At 60.4% G+C, this 25,000-nt stretch overlaps 3 non-coding genes and 2 pseudogenes across 3 annotated transcripts; all 5 read left to right on the plus strand.

The window, feature by feature from the left end:
- The first annotated feature begins 5,830 nt into the window (after positions 1-5,830).
- Positions 5,831-6,005, plus strand: LOC126485582 (U2 spliceosomal RNA; annotated as a pseudogene).
- A 771-nt stretch (positions 6,006-6,776) lies between these two features.
- Positions 6,777-6,888, plus strand: LOC126485599 (U2 spliceosomal RNA; annotated as a pseudogene).
- Positions 6,889-12,826: 5,938 nt separating this feature from the next.
- On the plus strand, positions 12,827-13,025 carry LOC126485595 (U2 spliceosomal RNA). The gene has a single exon (XR_007588038.1). It is a non-coding gene; the product is annotated as a U2 spliceosomal RNA (small nuclear RNA).
- Positions 13,026-13,777: 752 nt separating this feature from the next.
- Positions 13,778-13,970, plus strand: LOC126485554 (U2 spliceosomal RNA). The gene has a single exon (XR_007588021.1). It is a non-coding gene; the product is annotated as a U2 spliceosomal RNA (small nuclear RNA).
- A 754-nt stretch (positions 13,971-14,724) lies between these two features.
- Positions 14,725-14,912, plus strand: LOC126485605 (U2 spliceosomal RNA). The gene has a single exon (XR_007588040.1). It is a non-coding gene; the product is annotated as a U2 spliceosomal RNA (small nuclear RNA).
- The last annotated feature ends 10,088 nt before the right edge of the window (positions 14,913-25,000 follow it).

Here is a 25,000-nt window from a genome sequence, read left to right on the forward strand (position 1 = left end):
CGCGAACGTCGTCGTCGCCGCCGCCGCCGCCGCCGCACGCACGCAGAATGCGTGTGCACACGTATGCAGTAGGCGGTGGACGATGCAAGCACTCGGCTAGGTGTAGCTCGCGCCAGCCTCGCGCCGATGTAGCTCGCGCCAGCCTGGAGCTGCTGTGGGGCGGACTCACGGCTTCTCCACTGCCCTGGCAGCTAGCGGCGTTCAAATGGGAGTCGCAGATTACTCTTGGACATGGACGGTAGTACTGGGCTGTTGACGAGTGCTCTCGTGAATTGTCGATCCTTCCTGTTCTTGCTTTTGCGATGTTTTCGACGGTCGCCTGTTGCCATATCGGCCCGTACCACCGTTTGTCACTCCCACAAGTGGAGCGCACACGCTGCAAGCATTTAGGCCCTTCCACTGCGGTTTTTCCTTATCGCTTCTCGGCCTTTTGGCTAAGAAGCACCCCGCGGTCGGAGCGGTCCGTTGTGCTCTGTAGCGGGTCGCGAGTCGCGTTTCGTGGTCGTTTCGTTTGTTCTTGGTTTTTCCAGCGTTGATATTTTTGCGGTGAATATGTCGAACCGGTCGAACAGTATTCAATGCGTATTCGACAGAGCAGCGAGACGGCCTACGGCCTTTGAAATACAGGAATGGATATTTGGTGATCTGAAAGTACCGGAAAACGACGTCGACACCTTTCAACTGGATTTTGTCTTATTCTCGTTATTCGTGAAATTTCTCGACCAGGAGAAATACGAAAAGTATGGCCTGGCACTCGCGGGCGAACATCCGTTCCGCTACTTCGATGGAACTGTCGGAACAGTGCATATTGTGCCATCTGGCTTTGGGATACGGACTGTGCGGGTATTTAACGTACCCCCTGAGTGTCCCAATGACGTAATCGGCCGTGTCCTGTCGCGGTATGGCACGGTGCTCAGCATCACGAATGAGATGTGGGGAAGTGCCTACCGTTTCCAGGGCAACAGCGGCGTTCGTAGTGTCCGCATGGACCTCCGCCAGCACATCCCGTCGTATATAAATGTTGCGAGTACCAGGGCCCAGATCACCTATATTGGGCAACCGCAGACTTGCTCCCTTTGTCAATCGACAGAGCATCTCCGCGTGGACTGCCCGCGCCGGCGTCCTGTACAACTGCCGCGGGAACGCACTGCTGGTACCGACCTTGTGCCTCTCCTCAGCGAGGTAGTGGCGGGCGCTGCCCACCGTCCCGCTGAGCGAACTGACGTGTCGCCCCCGCCAGAAGCAGTGCAACCGGCACCCAGTGCACCGGTTGACGGACCCGTCCCGGACCAGACGCCCGTTGTGGCGGTACCGCCGGCGGCGTCTGATGTGCCTACTATTACGAGTGATGTGGTCGCTGTCGAACAGATGGAGGTCGTTCTTCCTACCCCGCCCCTCCCGGCAGATGACGCTAAGTCCCCCCGCCGTCGTCATCGGCGCAAGAAGGCGAACCCGGACCAGCCGGCGGAGGAGGCGGACGGTTTACGTCCCCCTGAGAGCGGCAGTGAGGCTGACTCTCAGGCCTCCTCAGTTTCCCGCTCTGTTTCCGCTGACCGCTCGGGCGGTATGCGGCAAACTGCTCGGCAACTAGAGGCTCTTATCAGTTCCTCGCGAGATCGTGGAGCGATCCCTGCAAAACGGAAACATGACCAGGGTAGCGACCAACCAATGCAGCGTACTCGTACCCTTTCACATCCTACTGTGTCCGACGCGTCTGCGCCGCCTGGCTCAGACTATCCTGCCGATGGGGGAGGCCTGAACTGGGCTGACGACGAGGGCGATGACATGCGTGATTGAGTGGGGCTTTCCCCACATGAGCTGCTTCGTATTTGTTTCTCACGTCCGGGGTGATATCGCTGGGTTCTGGTGTGGATATTTCCACACCTGCTTCCCTACGGCCGTAACCCTATCTGCCGTTGTCTCCTCTGTGTTGCTCTCCCATGCCTGCCTTTGACCGTCCGCCGGGAGCCCTCTCCCTTTTAACGATCAATATCAATTCCATCTCCAACCCGGTCAAACTTCGATCTCTAAAGGACTTTCTCCGCCTTGGTGCGTTTGATGTGGTCTTTCTCCAGGAGGTTTGTGCCCCTTTTCTATCTGACCTTGCTGGTTATGAGGCACTGTATAACATCGACCCTGACGCCCGGCGGGGTACTGCTTTGCTCTACCGCTCAGAGTTTACTCCATCCCACGTTACCACGCTACCCAACGGTCGCGTTCTTGCATGTATCCTTCAAGATGTCCTTTTTCTAAATGTCTATGCTCCTTCCGGTGCTAACCACAGGCATGACAGAACAACACTTTTTCAGTCTGATCTCCCCCCTTTCTTAGCAGCTCGTCGCCCTATCGTCTTTGGCGGAGACTTCAACTGTGTGGTTGCCGAAGTTGATCAGGTCCCGACGCCTATGCGGTGTGAAGCGCTCGCTTCACTCCTTCAGGCGGCTGACCTTACTGACACGTGGCGCCACTTCCATCCCGCCTACACGCAATTTACCCACATCTATCCCACTGGAGCCAGCCGTATTGATCGTGTTTATGTCTCGGCTGATTTGACTCCCGCCCTTTGTGCCGTCCAAGTCATACCCGTGGCCTTTAGTGACCACTGTGCGTACTCATGTTCCTTGCGTATCGCGGGTCCCGTCCCGGTTCCTCGTGGCACCTCTTGGAAGATGAATACCCTTCATCTATCCCTGCCCGAACTTCGTGCTCTCGTCACGAAAACGTGGCAGGATTGTCTCGTGGACACTTCCCGGTACCCTACCACGGTGGTTTGGTGGCTCCGCTGTGCGAAGCCCCGGCTGCGACGTGTTATCCGGCAATACAGTCGCGACGTCGCCCACTGGAAACGTAGCACGTTGGCCTTCTATCAGCAGTGTCTCACTGACGCCCTGACTCTTCCTGCTGATAGGTACGATCAGCTCCACATGCGCCTCAACAAAATTAAGGCGCAAATCCTTCGCTTCTCTCGGGAGAAAGCCGATGGTATGGTGGTGCGGTGTCGTTCTGCATCCCTGATTGAAGGCGAGGAGCCATCCATTTATCACCTTGCCTCTGAACGAACTCGTGCCAAGAAGAACACCATTCTGCGCCTTAAGACAGACGATGGTGCGCGTATCACGGACAACCGTGACGTCCTCCAACACCTGACGGACCATTTCACGCACCTCTTCCAGGATGTTGAGGTCGACGTCGCCGCCCAACGTGCACTTGTCAGTGGGGTGCCAACTTCTTTGGATCGTCATGACCGCGGCTCTTTAACCGAGCCCCTGACACTCGCTGACCTCACATCTGTCCTCCGTGCCTGTCCGGGACGCAAGTCACCTGGCCCCGACGGTCTCCCTTATGAGTTCTACCAACAATTTTGGGACCTGCTCGGCGACCGTTTCTGCAAAATGTGCGAGGAGATTTTTGCTGGATGCGACTTACCCGCCGACTTTTTATCTGGACGTATTGCCCTTATTCCAAAGGTGACTGGTCACTGTCGAGCTCAAGACCTGCGTCCTATCACTGTCCTTAACACTGACTATAAGTTGGTGGCACGATGCGTGGCCTCTCGTCTCAAACAGGCGATGACTAAGGTTCTTTGCCCCACTCAATCCTGTGGCGTTTCGCGTCGGAACATCTTCACCGCCGCTTCCCTGTACCGCGATGTTGTCTTCCTCACCGCTGACACTCGCACTCCGGCTGCCATTCTTTCCTTGGACTTCGCCGGTGCCTTTGACAGGGTCTCGCACCCTTACCTGCTGGGCGTTATGTCGCGGATGGGTTTTGGGGAGCGCTTCATACGCATCATCCGGCACTTCTTGGATGGGGCGAATTCCACTATCGTGGTGAACGGTTGCCGGTCGCGCCCCATTCCCATCAGGCGGTCAGTTCGACAGGGGTGTCCCTTGTCGATGTATTTGTTTGCCTTAGCGCTGGACCCCTTGCTGCGTGACATTGGCCGGTTGGTCGACGGTGTCGCTCTCCCAGGCGTCACCTTCCGCTGTGCAGCCTACGCCGATGACGTTGGTGTGTTCGTTGCTAACGCCAGGGACATCGATTCCGTTCGCCGCGTTCTCGACGTTTATGAACGGGCCTCCGGTGCTCAGTTAAATCCCAACAAGACCGTGTTGCTTCCGCTAGGGCCACGATCATTGACCGTCGAACGCCCCTGGTACCGCGTTGTGGGGGAACAGCGTATCTTGGGTCTTGAGGTGACTGCCTGTCCGCAGCGTATGTTAACCCTCACGTGGCGGCGGCTTCTCACACGCATCAGGGGCCTTTGCGTGAGCCACGCTGATCGACGGCTCGACCTCCATCAACGCATCCAGCTGATTAATGGTTATCTCCTATCACGGGCATGGTATGTCGCCCAACTCCTTACGCTGCCGAAGCAGATCGGCCGAGCCATCTCGCAAGCAGTATACTGGCTCTTGTGGCGGCATGCGCTGTTCAAGGTTGATGCGCTGACCTGTACGTTGCCGAAGGCCGATGGCGGCCTCGGCCTCATTGAATTTTCCCGGAAATGTGCGGCCCTTCTGATACACCGTGTCACCGCTTTGCGCGAAGCCGACCCGGGTGGGACTACAGCGGTCCTCTTCGACCGTTATCGTCCACACTCGGCGCGTGCACCGGTCTGTTTGACGCATATTCCGTTCCGGCTGACGACGGTCAGAGACTATTACTTCCACCGCAGCTATGTCCTCACAGTGGCCACTGACAAGGCACGCACGTCGAAGCGCCTTTACCAGGCACTCCGAGGCCAGCCCACGCCACATAAATTAGAGGACAGACGACCGTCGGTCATCTGGCGCCAAGTTTGGGCTAATATTAACAACTCAGCCCTTCCCACCGCAGTTTCGGCGCTATGGTACCGTGTAGTCAACAATTTAATCCCCACTAACCATCGCCTGGCGGCCATCCGCCTACGACCCTCGGCTGCTTGCGGCCGCTGTGGTGACGTTGACACCAGGGAGCATCGCCTCCTCTGCCCCCACGTCACAGAAGTGTGGGCCCTTGCACGTGTGCTCATAGCGCTGATCGGTGGGACGACGCCAGCAAATGTGTCCACCGACTGGTTCCTTACACCTGATCTTCAAACACAACCCCGACCGAGACGTAACGCAATGGTGTGGCTCTTGGGCCACACCATTTTCACGATCTACGACCTTTCCCTCGCCGATGCTGTCTCTTTCATGGACTACCTGTGGAGCCAGCATCGCGTGGCGGAATCTGCTCGAAACTATACGACCACTTTTGCCCGGTATTTGAAAGTTGCAATGATCCATGGATATCAAACGGTGTTCCAGGTTGCCTAGGGCGCCTTGTCCAGGCATTGCCTAGGATTGCCCCTGGTTTTTTTTGCACCAATCTCTGACTTGACTCACCCCAGATTCGCAATTGGAACAATTATTGCAAAAACTTTATTGGAAAAATAGGAATCACGCAATCAATCTTAGAAGCTTATTCCTTAGTTAATTCTCTAGGCGATGGGATTATCTCGCCAGTTTCATTTTCACTTGTGTGTGCTGCCGTCCCTGTTTTTAATTTCCTTTCATTTCTATCTTTCTTTCTTTCTTCCTTTTTGGTTCTCAACTCACTATTTCTTCACACCTGCAGAGCGAGGTGTCTTTCTGAGTCAAGTGTCGTCGCCCACTGCGGCATAGCAGAGTATGCCCCTCGCTTTTAATTTCGTTCCTGGCAACAAGTCTTGCTACTCAATGCACCCTGTGCGTGCTGCGTCGACACTCTAGGATGGCGGCATTTTTGGAGAGGACAAGGTAGGGCTGTAGGGGAGGAAGGAGGCCCAAAAAAAAAAAAAAAAAAAAAGTGTAGAAAAAAAAAAAAAAAAAAAAAAAAAAGTGTAGTATCTGTTCTTATCAGCTTAATATCTGATACGTCCTGCATCGCAGGACCAGATTATTAAACTCATTTTTGGCTCATGACGGAGTGCTAGGGGCTTGCTCCACCTCTGTCGCGGGTTGGCCCGGCATTGCAGTACCGCCGGGATCGGCCCACCTAAAATTAATTAAAACACAGACTGAAATGAGTTAATATTCTGCAGTGGTCAGATATTCCGCTGGTAGCTAAACTTGTCGTAGTTGTCGATGTGCCCAGTAGTTAGCTGCCTACACACTACGATTTCTTTTAATTAATTTAAGATTATCTCAAGCATTTTTTTTTTTTTTTTTTTTTTTTTTTTTTTTTTTTTTTTTTTTTTTGCCGTTAGCCGGACCGCTCATGCAGCCGCATTACACTAGGCTGGTAATTTATCGTGGCCCAGAGCAGTGCCTTCGGATGCGTCGTTGGCGTCTCCTATGGTCCGGCCACAGATAATTTTAATTACATTTTTTGGAGTTATATCCTTAGCTCCTCGCGAACGTCGTCGTCGCCGCCGCACGCACGCAGAATGCGTGTGCGCACACACACACACACACACACGTATGCAGTAGGCGGTGGACGATGCAAGCACTCGGCTAGGTGTAGCTCGCGCCAGCCTCGCGCCGATGTAGCTCGCGCCGCCCTGGAGCTGCTGTGGGGCGGACTCACGGCTTCTCCACTGCCCTGGCAGCTAGCGGCGTTCAGATGGGAGTCGCAGTTTACTCTTGGACATGGAGGGTAGTACTGGGCTGTTGACAAGTGCTCTCGTGAATTGTCGATCCTTCCTGTTCTTGCTTTTGCGATGTTTTCGAAGGTCGCCTGTTGCCATATCGGCCCGTACCACCGTTTGTCACTCCCACAAGTGGAGCGCACACGCTGCAAGCATTTAGGCCCTTCCACTGCGGTTTTTCCTTATCGCTTCTCGGCCTTTTGGCTAAGATCAAAGTGTAGTATCTGTTCTTATCAGCTTAATATGGGCTGATATGGGCTGATTTCTGCACCGGGAAGCGGTCGCTTTTATTCTCCTGTTTCAGGTCCGCGACCTGAACAATGGAGCTTGTGGTGACGCTGCCGGCGGAGGTCTTCCGCTGCCGGATCTGCTTCGTCACCAAGGCTGCCGGGAGACCTACTTTTGGCGAGTACAAGGACCACTCGGCCCTTCTCCGCCACTATAGGAGGCTGCACGACCCGGAAACGGTTCCCGTTTTCGAGTGTCAGTTTTGCGGCCGACGCGACCCGCGGCTGAAGACGCTGCGGTTACACCAGCGGCTCTGCAATGCAGATTCCGCAACCCCCGGCGCTGCCAGTCGGGGGAGAGTGAGTATGGGACACGATGCCGTGTCTGGCTCTCTGGGGCACCCAGAGAGGTCAGCCGGCGGGAGGTCACAGGCGAGGGCCCCCGAAGCTAGTAGGACAGGCCCTTCGTCCTTAGTTAGTGCTGGGCGCAAGCCACAGGCGAAAGCGGCTCGGGAAGCTAGTACCATAGGCCGCCTAGCCTTAGATAATAGAGAGGGGCTATGGCCACAGCCCAGTCCGGTCCCCGAAGCTAGTAGGACAGACCGGCTGGACTTAGGATTAACTTACGCGGCGGTCCTGACCCGCAGCAGCGTGGTGGGCTCACAGGCTGCCTTGCCCTCACCCTGTGTGAGTGTGCAGGCGTCTGCGACGCCCAGGACGGCGGTGGTTGCCACCCCCGCGTCGTGTGTACTTTGTGTGCGCACGCCGAGGAGGTCTGGCATCCCCCTGCCGACACGCTCCGCGACGTCAACCGCGTCGCCACGAGTGCCGAGCGCAAGTTCGGGAGGTGAAGGCAGCACGCTGCCGACGCCTGCCGCCGAACGCGTCGCTCCGGCCAGAGGCGCAGTGTCCGGCATGGGCCGCGGCTCGCCGCCGCCCGCGCCGGCCATTGCACCCAGTGGCGTACGCTGGCCACGTCGTGCGGCTGCCGCAGGCGCCTCCCGCCCGCCATCTGTCGGGAGCGTGGGTACCGGCCTGGGACTGCCGCCCGCATTCGCTACGCCGCCAACAGGTGGCTCTGCGGTGCGGGTGGGCAGTGGCAGGCAGGCTGCCTCGCTCGCCGCGACCGTTGGTGTTGTCATTCACGGCGCAGCCGCGCCGCCGGTTGACGCACCAAAGGCCGCGCGCCCGGCGGATGCACCGGATGGTGTGGTGCTTGTGCGGTCGCAGACGTACACGCGCCGCGTTTCCTCTGCCCTGCCGGCGGTTACGTCGAGTGACGCCCGTCACTCCGTCTCCGCTCAGGCAGGGAGTGCTAATAACCAAAAAGCTCCTGTTGCAGATCATGAGTGGCACGTAGTCACCCCACGGAGGGACAGACGCCGTGCTGCAGGACGCAGACCACCGCCCCCGGACCGACGGCGCATCATACCGCCCAGTCCGCGTAGCAGCGGCCCGGCGCGAGCCAACGCGCCTGGGCGGCCGGCGCGAGCTACACCTCGTGTATCTCGCGCCGGCGGCAGGGCGCGGGCGACCGCTGGGCCATCTGTTGGCGGCGCGGCGAACAACAGCCGCGGTGCGCCGGGCCCGAGCGCCAGGCCGGCGCGAGCTACACCTCGAGACGCCCGGCCGGCGCGGGCTACACCGGCCACCCCTACGACCACTGCGCCATCTGGTAGCGATCGTCGGGCACCCAGTCCGCGTAGCAGCGGCCCGGGGCGAGCCGGCGCGTCCGGTCAGCCGGCGCGAGCTACACCCCGTGTTTCTCGCGCCGGCGGCGGGCCGCTGGCGACCGCCGGGCCATCTGTTGGCGGCGCGGCGAACACCAGCCGCGGTGCGCCCGACCCGAGCGCCAGGCCGGCGCAAGCTACACCGGCCCCTGCTGCTACCGCTGCGCCACCTGTCACCAGCGCGGCAATCGAAAGCAGCACTGAGCGGCCCACGCCAGATGGCAGCACGGCACCACCACCGACGCAGACGACGGAGCGGCGCGACGTGAACGGAGGGACTGCAGCTGCGTCTCCCAGAAATGGCAGCAAGAAGAGGAGACGCCGACGCCGTAACAACCGTCCCAGTCCCAACCTCCCGCCGCAAGGCTCCCGTCCTTCACCAGACCTGACAGGACCCCCTGTACCCTCCGAACAGGGCGCAACTGAGGCAGCTCCGCCCCCCCCTCCCCCGGCCGACGCTCGGCTAACGGAGAGGCAGCGGCGCTGGCTGGCGGCCCTGGAGAGCGTCCACAACCAACCGTGGGACGCATTCGTCGCGGCCGTCGAGGATTTCATCGCCGAGATCGCCGAGACGAAGCCACAACGCCAGGCAGCCGGAGGTCGACAGGATGGGCCACCAGCAGCAGCGCACCGCGGCCAGGGCCGCGCCGACGCTGCTGCCAATCCCCCTCCCCCTGCCCCTACACGCGGCCGCGGTGGGCGGCGCGGTGGACGTGGCGCACGGCGCGCGGCGGCCGCCGAGCGTCGGTACGACGCGAATGCAGCGTCTGAGATTCAGAAGCTGTACCGCGCGGACCGGCGCAAGGCGATGCAGCGCGTCCTTGGCGAGACGTCGCCGTACTGCCAAATCGATGGCAACGTGCTCACGGAGCACTTTAAGGTAATATACTCTAAATCCGACTTTTTCGTTACAGATGCACCAGCTGCTGTCCCGGACTTTGCCGCCACCACGCCTCCTGATGTCAGCGAGGAGGTCCTGCTGCCGATCACACCTTCAGAGGTGCAACAGCGGCTCCAGAAGGCGAGCAATACTGCTCCTGGGGCAGACGGAGTCACCTACTCGGACTTGCGACGTGAGGATCCTGGCTGCCACGTGCTAGCTAAGATCTTCTCGCGCTGCTGGAAAGAGCGGAAGACTCCGGTGCAGTGGAAAATATCCACTACCGTCCTCATCCACAAGAAAGGGGACGTCTCGGACGTGACAAACTGGCGGCCTTTAGCATTGAGCTCTACCATCTCTAAGCTCTTTGCTGCAATCGTTGCGGACCGCACTTCTCTCTGGGCAGAGCGGTTGAACCTGCTCTCCCCAGAACAGAAGGGCTTCCGCACGTTTGAAGGCTGCTACGAGCACAACTTCATTGTGCAGACGGCAATTGACGATGCAAGGCGCAGGGGAGGCCAAGCATGCTTTGCTTGGCTTGATCTGGCGAATGCTTTCGGTTCAGTGCCTCACGCTCACCTCCTTGGAGTACTGAGCAGGATGGGACTACCAGAGCAATTGCACCATCTAATTGCCGACATGTACGATGGTTGCTCCACCCGCGTCCGTACATCTGACGGACTAACGGAGGAGATAGAGATCCAGGCGGGGGTCAAGCAGGGCTGTCCACTGTCGCCCATCGTCTTTAATCTCGCGCTCGAGCCGGTACTTCGCGCCGCAACCTCACTCAGAAATGAGTGTGGTATTCCGCTTAGCGGCGTCAGTGTGAGTGCACTGGCGTATGCGGACGATATCGTGCTTCTGGCGCGGGATTCAGAGGCGATGCAGACGCTCCTCAATGTTGTGGGTGAGGCGGCGACGTGGGCCGGGCTTACCTTCAAGCCGTCGAAGTGTGCCACGCTTCACATCCGCCGTCGGCAGACACTAGGCTCGGTATTCGCCCTGCAAGGGGGAGAACCAGCCGTGCTCGGTGCGGGTGACGCCTACCTCCATCTTGGCGTTCCCACCGGGTACAAAGTCACGCAGACGCCAACGGATGCGATCGCGGCAATTCGACGCGACTTGCAGCACCTGGACGCTTCCCTGCTGGCTCCCTGGCAGAAGATTGACGCTGTGCGTGTCTTTCTCCTCCCTAGGCTTGACTTTGTCATGCGGGGCGGAGCGGTACGCAAGGGGCCGCTATCTGCACTCGACAAGGCAGTGAAAGCGGCTGTCAAATCATGGCTGTTCCTCCCACAGCGTGCGTCCACCGAACAGCTGTACCTCGCGCTGGGAGAGGGAGGATGCGGCCTGACGCCGCTCGCGGACGCTGCGGACATCTCCACCATCGTCCACGGCTTCCGCATGCTGCACTGCGACGACGCCACCGTCCGAGACATCGCCTGGGCCACACTATCTACGGCCGCGCGCCGCCGACTGGGGAGGGAGCCGAGTCGTTCCGACTTGGCCACCTACCTTAGCGGCAGCACTGAGGGTGACCTCGCACGCGACGGAGGTGACATCCAGTCACTGTGGACGCGCGTCAGGAACGCCACAAGGCGCCTAGCGCCGCGTGGCGTCACTTGGCGCTGGAGTGAGCTGCTTTCTGAGTTGCAGGTGGAGGTCGGCGGCCGACCCGCCATCGCTGACGACGCGGAACACGGCGGCATCGGAGGGGTGACGCAGCCGGCCACGGAGGGGACGGCGCCTGTGACTACACGACTCCTCGATGATGGCGGCGATGGACCGCAACACGATGATGACAGCGTGGGACGCACCGTCAACACTGGCGTCGAGCATGTCCGGGTGGGAGGGGGCGCCAAACGTCTTCTCTCGCGGACGCTCCGCGAGTGTCTGAGACAGCGCCTGCGCAACCTCCTACTCAGGAAACCTGACCAGGGGAAGGTGTTCGAGTGTACCAGGGAGTCCACAGCGTCCAACCACTTCATAGCGGGAGGCAAATACACCCGCTTCGCAGACTGGCGCTTTATCCATCGCGCCAGGCTCGGAGTCGTGCCTCTGAACGGTTGTCGCCGCTTTGATGGGCGGGCAAACAACAACAAAGCCTGCCGACGCTGTGGCCACAACAACGAGACGCTCCCGCACGTGATCAACGCGTGCATGGTGCACTCAGCAGCCCTGCAGTATCGCCACAACGCGGTCCTCAACCGCCTCGCGACAGCAGTCGCTGGGCGGCCAAGGAGAGGAAACGCTGCTGTTCCTGACATCAGGATCAACCAAGCCGTCATAGGGGACAGCAGTGGGCTGCGTCCGGACCTCGTAATAACTGACGAGGCCGCTAAGACTGTGACCATCGTCGATGTGACAATCCCCTTCGAGAATAGGCGGATTGCGCTCGACAACGCTCGGCAACTGAAGAGGATAAAGTACGCCGACGTTGCGCGCGGATTAGCCGCTCGTGGCTATTCCGTCACTGTCGACGCCCTGGTTGTTGGCAGTCTGGGGGCGTGGGACCGCCAGAACGATGCAGTGCTTCGGCACCTAGGCATCGCTAGCCGCTACTGCCAACTGATGCGGCGGCTGATGGTGTCTGACACCATCAAGTGGTCCCGCGACATTTACGTGGAACACATTACTGGCCACCGCCAGTATGTGTCCCCCTAGACTGTGGCATGCTCTGACGTCAGGCTGCGAGACCCTCGAGACTGCAGTCGTCGGAGAACTTCGAGGTCGGTGCCTTCGTGACGTCGGCGTCGAGATTCTCCTCCACGACGCGGGACCTGCGGCGCTACACCATCTTCGCGCCGCACTGCAGCAGTGCCGAGTCAGTAGCGGTGCGTGCGGTGCTGCCTGGTGCCCCTCCCTCCGTGGTGTCCGCCGAATATGGCCCCCACCTCGGTTGGCGCGGTGCTAGGCGGCGCCAAACGTGTGCCTACTGCCCGGCAGTCTCCAGCCAGCGTGGGAAGCAACGCCCTCCTGCCACGACACCCCGGTGACGGCTGCCGCAAGGCGGACAGAGGGGAGAAGTCCGGCTGTGTGTGACCCGTCTGCGTGCGTGGCACACCAGCCGCTGGCAGCCGTGCATGTGCAGTGTGCTGTCAGGGCATGGAGAAGAATGTAATAAACAAAATAGATCCTAAACTAGCTCCAACCTTCCCCGTTCTGAAATTATCTAAGGCCGCGCCTACCGCGGGATTAATCTTAAGGTAATATACTTAAGCATCCGCGCCTAACGCGGCCTTCCAATATTTAAGTAGTGGGCTTAACCCACGAGTTAGAATAAGGTTCAATTACTTAAGTACGGTTAGAACCGTTTTTCTAAATTCTATTTTATCTAAACTTAACAAATTTGTAAAACTCGCATTGTATAGAGTCATGAATATTTTTTCTTAAATTTATACTTCTTAAAACTGTAACTAAGAATTATCTCGGAAAATAAAAATCTGTTCTTATCAGCTTAATATCTGATACGTCCTGCATCGCAGGACCAGATTATTAAACTCATTTTTGGCTCATGACGGAGTGCTAGGGGCTTGCTCCACCTCTGTCGCGGGTTGGCCCGGCATTGCAGTACCGCCGGGATCGGCCCACCTAAAATTAATTAAAACACAGACTGAAATGAGTTAATATTCTGCAGTGGTCAGATATTCCGCTGGTAGCTAAACTTGTCGTAGTTGTCGATGTGCCCAGTAGTTAGCTGCCTACACACTACGATTTCTTTTAATTAATTTAAGATTATCTCAAGCATTTTTTTTTTTTTATTTTTTTTTTTTTTTTTTTTGCCGTTAGCCGGACCGCTCATGCAGCCGCATTACACTAGGCTGGTAATTTATCGTGGCCCAGAGCAGTGCCTTCGGATGCGTCGTTGGCGTCTCCTATGGTCCGGCCACAGATAATTTTAATTACATTTTTTGGAGTTATATCCTTAGCTCCTCGCGAACGTCGTCGTCGCCGCCGCCGCCGCCGCCGCACGCACGCAGAATGCGTGTGCACACGTATGCAGTAGGCGGTGGACGATGCAAGCACTCGGCTAGGTGTAGCTCGCGCCAGCCTCGCGCCGATGTAGCTCGCGCCAGCCTGGAGCTGCTGTGGGGCGGACTCACGGCTTCTCCACTGCCCTGGCAGCTAGCGGCGTTCAAATGGGAGTCGCAGATTACTCTTGGACATGGACGGTAGTACTGGGCTGTTGACGAGTGCTCTCGTGAATTGTCGATCCTTCCTGTTCTTGCTTTTGCGATGTTTTCGACGGTCGCCTGTTGCCATATCGGCCCGTACCACCGTTTGTCACTCCCACAAGTGGAGCGCACACGCTGCAAGCATTTAGGCCCTTCCACTGCGGTTTTTCCTTATCGCTTCTCGGCCTTTTGGCTAAGATCAAAGTGTAGTATCTGTTCTTATCAGCTTAATATCTGATACGTCCTGCATCGCAGGACCAGATTATTAAACTCATTTTTGGCTCATGACGGAGTGCTAGGGGCTTGCTCCACCTCTGTCGCGGGTTGGCCCGGCATTGCAGTACCGCCGGGATCGGCCCACCTAAAATTAATTAAAACACAGACTGAAATGAGTTAATATTCTGCAGTGGTCAGATATTCCGCTGGTAGCTAAACTTGTCGTAGTTGTCGATGTGCCCAGTAGTTAGCTGCCTACACACTACGATTTCTTTTAATTAATTTAAGATTATCTCAAGCATTTTTTTTTTTTTTATTTTTTTTTTTTTTTTTTTTTGCCGTTAGCCGGACCGCTCATGCAGCCGCATTACACTAGGCTGGTAATTTATCGTGGCCCAGAGCAGTGCCTTCGGATGCGTCGTTGGCGTCTCCTATGGTCCGGCCACAGATAATTTTAATTACATTTTTTGGAGTTATATCCTTAGCTCCTCGCGAACGTCGTCGTCGCCGCCGCCGCCGCCGCCGCACGCACGCAGAATGCGTGTGCACACGTATGCAGTAGGCGGTGGACGATGCAAGCACTCGGCTAGGTGTAGCTCGCGCCAGCCTCGCGCCGATGTAGCTCGCGCCGCCCTGGAGCTGCTGTGGGGCGGACTCACGGCTTCTCCACTGCCCTGGCAGCTAGCGGCGTTCAGATGGGAGTCGCAGTTTACTCTTGGACATGGAGGGTAGTACTGGGCTGTTGACAAGTGCTCTCGTGAATTGTCGATCCTTCCTGTTCTTGCTTTTGCGATGTTTTCGAAGGTCGCCTGTTGCCATATCGGCCCGTACCACCGTTTGTCACTCCCACAAGTGGAGCGCACACGCTGCAAGCATTTAGGCCCTTCCACTGCGGTTTTTCCTTATCGCTTCTCGGCCTTTTGGCTAAGATCAAAGTGTAGTATCTGTTCTTATCAGCTTAATGTGAGCTCATATGGACTGATTACTGCACCGGGAAGCGGTCGCGCTTATTCTCCTGTTTCAGGTCCGCGACCTGAACAATGGAGCTTGTGGTGACGCTGCCGGCGGAGGTCTTCCGCTGCCGGATCTGCTTCGTCACCAAGGCTGCCGGGAGACCTACTTTTGGCGAGTACAAGGACCACTCGGCCCTTCTCCGCCACTACAGGAGGCTGCACGACCCGGAAACGGTTCCCGTTTTCGAGTGTCAGTTTTGCGGCCGACGCGACCCGCGGCTGAAGACGCTGCGGTTACACCAGCGGCTCTGCAATGCAGATTCCGCAACCCCCGGCGCTGCCAGTCGGGGGAGAGTGAGTATGGGACACGATGCCGTGTCTGGCTCTCTGGGGCACCCAGAGAGGTCAGCCGGCGGGAGGTCACAGGCGAGGGCCCCCGAAGCTAGTAGGACAGGCCCTTCGTCCTTAGTTAGTGCTGGGCGAAAGCCACAGGCGAAAGCGGCTCGGGAAGTTAGTACCATAGGCCGCCTAGCCTTAGATAATAGAGAGGGGCTATGGCCACAGCCCAGTCCGGTCCCCGAAGCTAGTAGGACAGACCGGCTGGACTTAGGATTAACTTACGCGGCGGTCCTGACCCGCAGCAGCGTGGTGGGCTCACAGGCTGCCTTGCCCTCACCCTGTGTGAGTGTGCAGGCGTCTGCGACGCCCAGGACGGCGGTGGTTGCCACCCCCGCGTCGTGTGTACTTTGTGTGCGCACGCCGAGGAGGTCTGGCATCCCCCTGCCGACACGCTCCGCGACGTCAACCGCGTCGCCACGAGTGCCGAGCGCAAGTTCGGGAGGTGAAGGCAGCCCGCTGCCGACGCCTGCCGCCGAACGCGTCGCTCCGGCCAGAGGCGCTGTGTCCGGCGTGGGCCGCGGCTCGCCGCGGCCCGCGCCGGCCATTGCGCCCAGTGGCGTACGCTGGCCACGTCGTGCGGCTGCCGCAGGCGCCTCCCGCCCGCCATCTGTCGGGAGCGTGGGTACCGGCCTGGGACTGCCGCCCGCATTCGCTACGCCGCCAACAGATGGCTCTGCGGTGCGGGTGGGCAGTGGCAGGCAGGCTGCCTCGCTCGCCGCGACCGTTGGTGTTGTCATTCACGGCGCAGCCGCGCCGCCGGTTGACGCACCAAAGGCCGCGCGCCCGGCGGATGCACCGGATGGTGTGGTGCTTGTGCGGTCGCAGACGTACACGCGCCGCGTCTCCTCTGCCCTGCCGGCGGTTACGTCGAGTGACGCCCGTCACTCCGTCTCCGCTCAGGCAGGGAGTGCTATTAACCAAAAAGCTCCTGTTGCAGATCATGAGTGGCACGTAGTCACCCCACGGAGGGACAGACGCCGTGCTGCAGGACGCAGACCACCGCCCCCGGACCGACGGCGCATCATACCGCCCAGTCCGCGTAACAGCGGCCCGGCGCGAGCCAACGCGCCTGGGCGGCCGGCGCGAGCTACACCTCGTGTATCTCGCGCCGGCGGCAGGGCGCGGGCGACCGCTGGGCCATCTGTTGGCGGCGCGGCGAACAACAGCCGCGGTGCGCTGGGCCCGAGCGCCAGGCCGGCGCGAGCTACACCTCGAGACGCCCGGCCGGCGCGGGCTACACCGGCCACCCCTACTACCACTGCGCCATCTGGTAGCGATCGTCGGGCACCCAGTCCTCGTAACAGCGGCCCGGGGCGAGCCGGCGCGTCCGGTCAGCCGGCGCGAGCTACACCCCGTGTTTCTCGCGCCGGCGGCGGGCCGCTGGCGACCGCCGGGCCATCTGTTGGCGGCGCGGCGAACACCAGCCGCGGTGCGCCCGACCCGAGCGCCAGGCCGGCGCAAGCTACACCGGCCCCTGCTGCTACCGCTGCGCCACCTGTCACCAGCGCGGCGACCGAAAGCAGCACTGAGCGGCCCACGCCAGATGGCAGCACGGCACCACCACCGACGCAGACGACGGAGCGGCGCGACGTGAACGGAGGGACTGCAGCTGCATCTCCGAGAACTGGCAGCAAGAGGAGGAGACGCCGACGCCGTAACAACCGGCCCAGTCCTAACCTTCCGCCGCAAAACTCCCGTCCCACACCGAACCCGACCAACCCTCCTGTACCCTCCGAACAGGGCGCAACTGAGGCAGCTCCGCCCCCCCCTCCCCCGGCCGACGCTCGGCTAACGGAGAGGCAGCGGCGCTGGCTGGCGGCCCTGGAGAGCGTCCACAACCAACCGTGGGACGCATTCGTCGCGGCCGTCGAGGACTTCATCTCCGAGATCGCCGAGACGAAGCCACAACGCCAGGCAGCCGGAGGTCGACAGGATGGGCCACCAGCAGCAGCGCACCGCGGCCAGGGCCGCGCCGACGCTGCTGCCAATCCCCCTCCCCCTGCCCCTACACGCGGCCGCGGTGGGCGGCGCGGTGGACGTGGCGCACGGCGCGCGGCGGCCGCCGAGCGTCGGTACGACGCGAATGCAGCGTCTGAGATTCAGAAGCTGTACCGCGCGGACCGGCGCAAGGCGATGCAGCGCGTCCTTGGCGAGACGTCACCGTACTGCCAAATCGATGGCAGCGTGCTCACGGAGCACTTTAAAAAGATCTATGGTAAATCTGACTTCTCTGTTTCAGATGCACCAGCTGCTGTCCCGGACTTTGCCGCCACCACGCCTCCTGATGTCAGCGAGGAGGTCCTGCTGCCGATCACACCTTCAGAGGTGCAACAGCGGCTCCAGAAGGCGAGCAATACTGCTCCTGGGGCAGACGGAGTCACCTACTCGGACTTGCGACGTGAGGATCCTGGCTGCCACGTGCTAGCTAAGATATTCTCGCGCTGCTGGAAAGAGCGGAAGACTCCGGTGCAGTGGAAAATATCCACTACCGTCCTCATCCACAAGAAAGGGGACGTCTCGGACGTGACAAACTGGCGGCCTTTAGCATTGAGCTCTACCATCTCTAAGCTCTTTGCTGCAATCGTTGCGGACCGCACTTCTCTCTGGGCAGAGCGGTTGAACCTGCTCTCCCCAGAACAGAAGGGCTTCCGCACGTTTGAAGGCTGCTACGAGCACAACTTCATTGTGCAGACGGCAATTGACGATGCAAGGCGCAGGGGAGGCCAAGCATGCTTTGCTTGGCTTGATCTGGCGAATGCTTTCGGTTCAGTGCCTCACGCTCACCTCCTTGGAGTACTGAGCAGGATGGGACTACCAGAGCAATTGCACCATCTAATTGCCGACATGTACGATGGTTGCTCCACCCGCGTCCGTACATCTGACGGACTAACGGAGGAGATAGAGATCCAGGCAGGGGTCAAGCAGGGCTGTCCACTGTCGCCCATCGTCTTTAATCTCGCGCTCGAGCCGGTACTTCGCGCCGCAACCTCACTCAGAAATGAGTGTGGTATTCCGCTTAGCGGCGTCAGTGTGAGTGCACTGGCGTATGCGGACGATATCGTGCTTCTGGCGCGGGATTCAGAGGCGATGCAGACGCTCCTCAATGTTGTGGGTGAGGCGGCGACGTGGGCCGGGCTTACCTTCAAGCCGTCGAAGTGTGCCACGCTTCACATCCGCCGTCGGCAGACACTAGGCTCGGTATTCGCCCTGCAAGGGGGAGAACCAGCCGTGCTCGGTGCGGGTGACGCCTACCTCCATCTTGGCGTCCCCACCGGGTACAAAGTCACGCAGACGCCAACGGATGCGATCGCGGCAATTCGACGCGACTTGCAGCACCTGGACGCTTCCCTGCTGGCTCCCTGGCAGAAGATTGACGCTGTGCGTGTCTTTCTCCTCCCCAGGCTTGACTTTGTCATGCGGGGCGGAGCGGTACGCAAGGGGCCGCTATCTGCACTCGACAAGGCAGTGAAAGCGGCTGTCAAATCATGGCTGTTCCTCCCACAGCGTGCGTCCACCGAACAGCTGTACCTCGCGCTGGGAGAGGGAGGATGCGGCCTGACGCCGCTCGCGGACGCTGCGGACATCTCGACGATCGTCCACGGCTTCCGCATGCTGCACTGCGACGACGCCACCGTCCGCGACATCGCCTGGGCCACACTATCTACGGCCGCGCGCCGCCGACTGGGGAGGGAGCCGAGTCGTTCCGACTTGGCCACCTACCTTAGCGGCAGCACTGAGGGTGACCTCGCACGCGACGGAGGTGACATCCAGTCACTGTGGACGCGCGTCAGGAACGCCACAAGGCGCCTAGCGCCGCGTGGCGTCACCTGGCGCTGGAGTGAGCTGCTTTGTGAGTTGCAGGTGGAGGTCAACGGCCGACCCGCCATCGCTGACGACGCGGAACACGGCGGCATCGGAGGGGTGACGCAGCCGGCCACGGAGGGGACGGCGCCTGGGACTACACGACACCTCGAAGATGGCGGCGATGGACCGCAGCACGATGATGACAGCGTGGGACGCATCGCCAACACTGGCGTCGAGCATGTCCGGGTGGGAGGGGGCGCCAAACGTCTTCTCTCGCGGACGCTCCGCGAGTGTCTGAGGCAGCGCCTGCGCCACATCCTACTCAGGAAACCGGACCAGGGGAAGGTGTTTGAGTGCACCAGGGAATCCACAGCGTCCAACCACTTCATAGCGGGAGGCAAATACACCCGCTTCGCAGACTGGCGCTTTATCCATCGCGCCAGGCTCGGAGTCGTGCCTCTGAACGGTTGTCGCCGCTTTGATGGGCGGGCAAACAACAACAAAGCCTGCCGACGCTGTGGCCACAACAACGAGACGCTCCCGCACGTGATTAACGCGTGCATGGTGCACTCAGCAGCCCTGCAGTATCGCCACAACGCGGTCCTCAACCGCCTCGCGACAGCAGTCGCTGGGCGGCCAAGAAGAGGAAACACTGCTGTTCCTGACATCAGGATCAACCAAGCCGTCATAGGGGACAGCAGTGGGCTGCGTCCGGACCTCGTAATAACCGACGAGGCCGCGAAGTCTGTGACCATCGTCGATGTGACGATCCCCTTTGAAAATAGGCGGATTGCGCTCGACAACGCTCGGCAACTGAAGAAGATAAAGTACGCCGACGTTGCGCGCGGATTAGCCGCTCGCGGCTATTCTGTCACTGTCGACGCCCTGGTTGTCGGCAGTCTGGGGGCGTGGGACCGCCAGAACGATGCAGTGCTTCGGCACCTAGGCATCGCTAGCCGCTACTGCCAACTGATGCGGCGGCTGATGGTGTCTGACACCATCAAGTGGTCCCGCGACATTTACGTGGAACACATTACTGGCCACCGCCAGTATGTGTCCCCCTAGACTGTGGCATGCTCTGACGTCAGGCTGCGAGACCCTCGAGACTGCAGTCGTCGGAGAACTTCGAGGTCGGTGCCTTCGTGACGTCGGCGTCGAGATTCTCCTCCACGACGCGGGACCGCGGCGCTACACCATCTTCGCGCCGCACTGCAGCAGTGCCGAGTCAGTAGCGGTGCGTGCGGTGCTGCCTGGTGCCCCTCCCTCCGTGGTGTCCGCCGAATATGGCCCCCACCTCGGTTGGCGCGGTCCTGGGCGGCGCCAAACGTGTGCCTACTGCCCGGCAGTCTCCAGCCAGCGTGGGAAGCAACGCCCTCCTGCCACGACACCCCGGTGACGTCTGCCGCAAGGCGGACAGAGGGGAGAAGTCCGGCTGTGTGTGACCCGCCTGCGTGCGTGGCACACCAGCCGCTGGCAGCCGTGCATGTGCAGTGTGCTGTCAGGGCATGGAGAAGAATGCAATAAATAAAATAGACCCTAAAACTAGCTCCAAACTTTCCCCAGTGTGAATTATCTAAGGCCGCGCCTATCGCGGAATTAGTCTTAAGGTAATATACTTAAGCATCCGCGCCTAACGCGGTCTTCCAATATTTAAGTAGTGGGCTTAACCCACGAATTAGAATAAGATTCAAATATTTAAGTGCGGTTAGAACCGTCTACTATATATTTAACTTAAACTTTCATTAAATTTGTAAAACTCGCTTTGTATAGAGTCATGAATATTCCTTCTTAAATTTATACTTCTTAAAACTGTAACTAAGAATTATCTCGGAAAATAAAAATCTGTTCTTATCAGCTTAATGTGAGCTCATATGGACTGATTACTGCACCGGGAAGCGGTCGCGCTTATTCTCCTGTTTCAGGTCCGCGACCTGAACAATGGAGCTTGTGGTGACGCTGCCGGCGGAGGTCTTCCGCTGCCGGATCTGCTTCGTCACCAAGGCTGCCGGGAGACCTACTTTTGGCGAGTACAAGGACCACTCGGCCCTTCTCCGCCACTACAGGAGGCTGCACGACCCGGAAACGGTTCCCGTTTTCGAGTGTCAGTTTTGCGGCCGACGCGACCCGCGGCTGAAGACGCTGCGGTTACACCAGCGGCTCTGCAATGCAGATTCCGCAACCCCCGGCGCTGCCAGTCGGGGGAGAGTGAGTATGGGACACGATGCCGTGTCTGGCTCTCTGGGGCACCCAGAGAGGTCAGCCGGCGGGAGGTCACAGGCGAGGGCCCCCGAAGCTAGTAGGACAGGCCCTTCGTCCTTAGTTAGTGCTGGGCGAAAGCCACAGGCGAAAGCGGCTCGGGAAGTTAGTACCATAGGCCGCCTAGCCTTAGATAATAGAGAGGGGCTATGGCCACAGCCCAGTCCGGTCCCCGAAGCTAGTAGGACAGACCGGCTGGACTTAGGATTAACTTACGCGGCGGTCCTGACCCGCAGCAGCGTGGTGGGCTCACAGGCTGCCTTGCCCTCACCCTGTGTGAGTGTGCAGGCGTCTGCGACGCCCAGGACGGCGGTGGTTGCCACCCCCGCGTCGTGTGTACTTTGTGTGCGCACGCCGAGGAGGTCTGGCATCCCCCTGCCGACACGCTCCGCGACGTCAACCGCGTCGCCACGAGTGCCGAGCGCAAGTTCGGGAGGTGAAGGCAGCCCGCTGCCGACGCCTGCCGCCGAACGCGTCGCTCCGGCCAGAGGCGCTGTGTCCGGCGTGGGCCGCGGCTCGCCGCGGCCCGCGCCGGCCATTGCGCCCAGTGGCGTACGCTGGCCACGTCGTGCGGCTGCCGCAGGCGCCTCCCGCCCGCCATCTGTCGGGAGCGTGGGTACCGGCCTGGGACTGCCGCCCGCATTCGCTACGCCGCCAACAGATGGCTCTGCGGTGCGGGTGGGCAGTGGCAGGCAGGCTGCCTCGCTCGCCGCGACCGTTGGTGTTGTCATTCACGGCGCAGCCGCGCCGCCGGTTGACGCACCAAAGGCCGCGCGCCCGGCGGATGCACCGGATGGTGTGGTGCTTGTGCGGTCGCAGACGTACACGCGCCGCGTCTCCTCTGCCCTGCCGGCGGTTACGTCGAGTGACGCCCGTCACTCCGTCTCCGCTCAGGCAGGGAGTGCTATTAACCAAAAAGCTCCTGTTGCAGATCATGAGTGGCACGTAGTCACCCCACGGAGGGACAGACGCCGTGCTGCAGGACGCAGACCACCGCCCCCGGACCGACGGCGCATCATACCGCCCAGTCCGCGTAACAGCGGCCCGGCGCGAGCCAACGCGCCTGGGCGGCCGGCGCGAGCTACACCTCGTGTATCTCGCGCCGGCGGCAGGGCGCGGGCGACCGCTGGGCCATCTGTTGGCGGCGCGGCGAACAACAGCCGCGGTGCGCTGGGCCCGAGCGCCAGGCCGGCGCGAGCTACACCTCGAGACGCCCGGCCGGCGCGGGCTACACCGGCCACCCCTACTACCACTGCGCCATCTGGTAGCGATCGTCGGGCACCCAGTCCTCGTAACAGCGGCCCGGGGCGAGCCGGCGCGTCCGGTCAGCCGGCGCGAGCTACACCCCGTGTTTCTCGCGCCGGCGGCGGGCCGCTGGCGACCGCCGGGCCATCTGTTGGCGGCGCGGCGAACACCAGCCGCGGTGCGCCCGACCCGAGCGCCAGGCCGGCGCAAGCTACACCGGCCCCTGCTGCTACCGCTGCGCCACCTGTCACCAGCGCGGCGACCGAAAGCAGCACTGAGCGGCCCACGCCAGATGGCAGCACGGCACCACCACCGACGCAGACGACGGAGCGGCGCGACGTGAACGGAGGGACTGCAGCTGCATCTCCGAGAACTGGCAGCAAGAGGAGGAGACGCCGACGCCGTAACAACCGGCCCAGTCCTAACCTTCCGCCGCAAAACTCCCGTCCCACACCGAACCCGACCAACCCTCCTGTACCCTCCGAACAGGGCGCAACTGAGGCAGCTCCGCCCCCCCCTCCCCCGGCCGACGCTCGGCTAACGGAGAGGCAGCGGCGCTGGCTGGCGGCCCTGGAGAGCGTCCACAACCAACCGTGGGACGCATTCGTCGCGGCCGTCGAGGACTTCATCTCCGAGATCGCCGAGACGAAGCCACAACGCCAGGCAGCCGGAGGTCGACAGGATGGGCCACCAGCAGCAGCGCACCGCGGCCAGGGCCGCGCCGACGCTGCTGCCAATCCCCCTCCCCCTGCCCCTACACGCGGCCGCGGTGGGCGGCGCGGTGGACGTGGCGCACGGCGCGCGGCGGCCGCCGAGCGTCGGTACGACGCGAATGCAGCGTCTGAGATTCAGAAGCTGTACCGCGCGGACCGGCGCAAGGCGATGCAGCGCGTCCTTGGCGAGACGTCACCGTACTGCCAAATCGATGGCAGCGTGCTCACGGAGCACTTTAAAAAGATCTATGGTAAATCTGACTTCTCTGTTTCAGATGCACCAGCTGCTGTCCCGGACTTTGCCGCCACCACGCCTCCTGATGTCAGCGAGGAGGTCCTGCTGCCGATCACACCTTCAGAGGTGCAACAGCGGCTCCAGAAGGCGAGCAATACTGCTCCTGGGGCAGACGGAGTCACCTACTCGGACTTGCGACGTGAGGATCCTGGCTGCCACGTGCTAGCTAAGATATTCTCGCGCTGCTGGAAAGAGCGGAAGACTCCGGTGCAGTGGAAAATATCCACTACCGTCCTCATCCACAAGAAAGGGGACGTCTCGGACGTGACAAACTGGCGGCCTTTAGCATTGAGCTCTACCATCTCTAAGCTCTTTGCTGCAATCGTTGCGGACCGCACTTCTCTCTGGGCAGAGCGGTTGAACCTGCTCTCCCCAGAACAGAAGGGCTTCCGCACGTTTGAAGGCTGCTACGAGCACAACTTCATTGTGCAGACGGCAATTGACGATGCAAGGCGCAGGGGAGGCCAAGCATGCTTTGCTTGGCTTGATCTGGCGAATGCTTTCGGTTCAGTGCCTCACGCTCACCTCCTTGGAGTACTGAGCAGGATGGGACTACCAGAGCAATTGCACCATCTAATTGCCGACATGTACGATGGTTGCTCCACCCGCGTCCGTACATCTGACGGACTAACGGAGGAGATAGAGATCCAGGCAGGGGTCAAGCAGGGCTGTCCACTGTCGCCCATCGTCTTTAATCTCGCGCTCGAGCCGGTACTTCGCGCCGCAACCTCACTCAGAAATGAGTGTGGTATTCCGCTTAGCGGCGTCAGTGTGAGTGCACTGGCGTATGCGGACGATATCGTGCTTCTGGCGCGGGATTCAGAGGCGATGCAGACGCTCCTCAATGTTGTGGGTGAGGCGGCGACGTGGGCCGGGCTTACCTTCAAGCCGTCGAAGTGTGCCACGCTTCACATCCGCCGTCGGCAGACACTAGGCTCGGTATTCGCCCTGCAAGGGGGAGAACCAGCCGTGCTCGGTGCGGGTGACGCCTACCTCCATCTTGGCGTCCCCACCGGGTACAAAGTCACGCAGACGCCAACGGATGCGATCGCGGCAATTCGACGCGACTTGCAGCACCTGGACGCTTCCCTGCTGGCTCCCTGGCAGAAGATTGACGCTGTGCGTGTCTTTCTCCTCCCCAGGCTTGACTTTGTCATGCGGGGCGGAGCGGTACGCAAGGGGCCGCTATCTGCACTCGACAAGGCAGTGAAAGCGGCTGTCAAATCATGGCTGTTCCTCCCACAGCGTGCGTCCACCGAACAGCTGTACCTCGCGCTGGGAGAGGGAGGATGCGGCCTGACGCCGCTCGCGGACGCTGCGGACATCTCGACGATCGTCCACGGCTTCCGCATGCTGCACTGCGACGACGCCACCGTCCGCGACATCGCCTGGGCCACACTATCTACGGCCGCGCGCCGCCGACTGGGGAGGGAGCCGAGTCGTTCCGACTTGGCCACCTACCTTAGCGGCAGCACTGAGGGTGACCTCGCACGCGACGGAGGTGACATCCAGTCA

The sequence above is a fragment of the Schistocerca serialis genome, chromosome 6 (genome assembly GCF_023864345.2).
Source record: "Schistocerca serialis cubense isolate TAMUIC-IGC-003099 chromosome 6, iqSchSeri2.2, whole genome shotgun sequence".
NCBI classification, from domain to species: domain Eukaryota; kingdom Metazoa; phylum Arthropoda; class Insecta; order Orthoptera; family Acrididae; genus Schistocerca; species Schistocerca serialis.